Raw genomic sequence first — 3,858 nt, forward strand, 5'->3', positions numbered from 1 at the left:
CAGGATGGATCCGATGCTGAATCAGTGCTAACGCACACACTGACTTGCAAACCAAACCGAGGACAAAGTTTATCAGAGATTTCTGCAAAAATCCCATCACAGCCTTGTCACCTCCTCTGCGTGGTGCTGTCTTAATTTGCAGGACTAAGTTTCTGAGAGAAGCAGGTTTTTTGTGACCGTACCTCATTGTACTTGAACGCTCGGCTGCTGCAGAGCAGATGCTGCGTGTGAGAACGCCGTTCCTCTGCCCTGCGGTGCTTGAAAATTCAGACCACTCTGTTTTCTGTGTTCACTGGAAAACTGCGCCCTATTTGCCGTGCAGTTTCATTAAATGAGTGGTTCATCAGGAAACTCGGACCTAGAGCACATCCTGAAAAACAGTGAAACAGCTCTTTCTGTTGCAGACTGCTGCCCTGGGTCAGCGGGTCTTGCTGGTCCTCTCTCCCTTCAGCCTCAGAACTTTTCTGGAGCGAGCGTTGCTGGATCTGTCACCCCCGGGGGCACCTGCAACCGCTTCGGCGGGAAGTTCACCGAAACAGGCCCAGAGAAAAGGGTTTCTTTCCTGAGAAGTCCCAAGTACTTCAGCTTCCGAACCAGCCGGAGGAGGGTCAAAGAAAGCGAGAGAAGCCGAGCTGTGTACGAAGGGCTCTGGCGAGAGCCACCCCAGACTGCTTCAGCGGAACTCGTAGCCCAGAAGGGATGCGAAATTCACCGAGTCCAGCGCTGCACGATGCCCCCGAAACTGCAAATTTACCTCGGGGTGCATGGGTTGACACAGCCTCTAATTTAGGAAGACCCTTACCTGTAAGTTGTTGGTATCTGAAGCACGTTCATCCCACGCTTGCGCTGTTCTACACTCTTGTGTGGGAACCTGCAGGGGCCACTGCCTCGGGGGGGGATGGGGTGGGCCCTTTGAGGAGCAGAGCTGTCACTTGGGGCAAGTCCACTTGGGTTACTCTGTAGAAAGCGAGCACTGGGCATTGAAAGAACAGATGAGAACCTCAAGTGACAGAGGCCCGTTTATGGAAAACTACCCAATTGCCAAGACCGTCTCATGAACACTGTGGGAAAAGACTGCCAGATGGTCTGTCCAAGTACAATGAGATACTGAAAAACCTTCTCATGTACCTATTTTGCTTCAGACTGTTACCTCCCAAATTTTTTGGTCTCTTCCTACTCATCTTCTGTGCAGGAATACACTGGTAATCTACCAGATTTACAGGCTTTAATCTTGAGCACAAGTCAACAGCGGGAAGGAGACAAAGAACAGCATTGCAGGGGTTAAAGGCTCTGAAACGTGAGGTCCTGGGCCAAAGAAAACATCGGTGGTATGCAGGTCTATAATTAGGTGTATATATGCAGGATTTGAGCTGGGGATTAGTTATCCCTTTTGCCCAAGCGTTCAAATCTAAGGCAAGGGACTCAGGAAAAAGTGTTTCAAAGCTGGGTAGGTGGGGAGAACAGGAGCGACAGACACAGGAATGGACTGGAACCAGTTTTAAGTTGAATTCAGATGAAAATCTTCCAGAATCCTGAAATCCCTGACTGAGCTTACTCAAACACCCGTATCCATCAGGGCAAGACCTCAAGCCCTGTTTTCCAGCGGAGCAATCCTGTAGAGGTCGCAGAGGTCTCTCCGCAGAGAGCACAGGTATGGGAGCTCACAAGGTCTCTTTTCCCTGTTACACTGAAATGATCCAACTCAAAAAACTTGAGAGCCAATCCTGCACCACCGGTACCAACTGGGCTTCTGTGGTGCGGCGTTCTTCTCACCTCCACGTAAGCTATATCCTCTTTAAAATGCACCTTTGGGCTACAGGGAAGGCCCACAGTCTTACGAGAGCTGAAGTTTCCGACCCCTGATAAGGAGTCAGTGAGCAGAGCGAAGGCATGAAGGTCCACCTAGAGCAGCCTGGTGGCCTCTGCTGTCCACCAACACTGTTTCCTTCAGGGATTAGAGAAGTTGAACTCTCTACTGGTCGGGTGCAGTCTAAGCTCCAGGACTCAGGCAAAAAGGTCTCATCCTTCCCCCAAACATTTTTGGGATGTTTTTATTAAAACCCAGAGCCACCTCTGACAGTTGCCACCAGACAGAGCCATTCAATAGTTTGTGCAGCTGCACCCGAACAGCTTGCTGCCATAAATAAGGCAAGAAGGCATCCCAGCTGCTCAGTTCTGTTTCTGTTCCATCGATTCTGGTACTAGGGAAGTTACACACACTCCGCTTCAAGATATACACAGGCTGCCGTGACACACCAAAGCTACCAGTATGGTTATCACCCAGTATGAGCATACCTAAATGTACAGACTCCAGGAACTACAGGAAGGCAAATCTGGACAGGTTTAGCCTTCTCGCGTCTTTCAGGCAATCACTGCAGACCTGTGCCTGAATCTTAACGAGATGAGCGCAGCTCTCTGTCCTAATTTAGGGTTGCAAATCCGGGAAAGTCCATTACAGAATCACAGAATGGTCAGGGTTGGAAGGAACCTCTGGAGATCATCTAGTCCATTGGTGTGGAGTCACGCGGTGAGGTTTCCAGATGTTCACGTTGCTTCTGCAAAAGGCCCGTTCTGAATTGCCCAAATTTTTCAAATAATTGACCCTGAAGACCAACGCTGCCACATCAACTGAGAAAGCCCTACTCAGGTAAAACAGCTGAAAACCACTACTCTGCAGAGTGGTGTATTCTCTCAACAGGAAAAGTCTGAAAAAGCCTGAACGTGAAGTAACTCGATGGCACCTTGTTACTTTCTCACCCTGTCAGAAAACTGTTCAGACTACAATCATTTCAGAAGAGGAGTATCAAGAAAGACTGAAGCTTGACTAACAGGCTAATGTAGAGGAACCCACTCTTTTGGCCGTGCTCCCACCAGATCCGTGCTGCACCTGAAAAAAGGATCCACAACTTCTTCCAGTTTGCTGAGAAAGCATAACACAAAGTGTGGTAATTGGAAGAATGCACAATGAAATGCGAGTTGGTGATTGCAGAGACATCTCTGAAGCGTCCTATCTGAGGGAACGGGGAGGGAATGGTGAGAGGCCACCAATAAATTCAGGCAAGGGTCCAACGCAACCCGTGCTCCCAGGGACGGACAGACGGGCTCGCCAGCCCAGGGCAGCAGCCTGCCGGTCTCTCCAAAGGGAGGGTCGCAGGGTGCAACTTTGTGCTCCTCTGGTCACACGTGGCATCCTTGTAGTCACCCACTGCTTCAGGCTCGTACAGTCACCCAGAAAGCTAACTATATGGATGGTGAACCCCCCCGAACTTGCCCCAGGAGAGGAACACCACAACATCCAACACCGCATAGCACACCCACCGACTGTCCCCATAACCTGCGCATCCTCGTCCCAGTTACAGCTTTCCAATCAGAATCCATCACTGCTGAATAAACCACTTTAAACTCAAACACAAGCCAAAGCAGACTACATCCGCTTATGCCAAGCCCCACGTTACCGACCTGCCATGCTAGCCTGCGTATTTCTATGCCTGCTTCAAAATCCTAAATCATTAGAAAGGTCTACATTTGGCCTAAATCAGCTTTCTAGTAAGATCTCTTCAGCTATTTGGAGGTTGAACTAGATGACATTTAAAGGTCCCTTCCAGCCCAAACTATTCTATGATGCCAGGGAAAAAAAGCCCCCCCTCCCCTTTTTTTTTTTTTTAGGATTGTATTCTATTTGTCAGCTATTCCTCATCAATTTGTGTTTAGCTCATGCTATAGCATTTTAATTACAATGTTGTACAACACCTGATCTTAGACTCACAGAATAGGGACCTTCAAAGGCCATCCAGTCCCAACCCCCTGCCCCAGGCAGGGCCACCTCCCCCCAGCCCAGGTTGCTCCGAGCCCCGTCCA

The sequence above is a fragment of the Charadrius vociferus genome, unplaced genomic scaffold (genome assembly GCF_000708025.1).
Source record: "Charadrius vociferus isolate BGI_N301 unplaced genomic scaffold, ASM70802v2 scaffold461, whole genome shotgun sequence".
Taxonomy (NCBI): Eukaryota; Metazoa; Chordata; class Aves; order Charadriiformes; family Charadriidae; genus Charadrius; species Charadrius vociferus.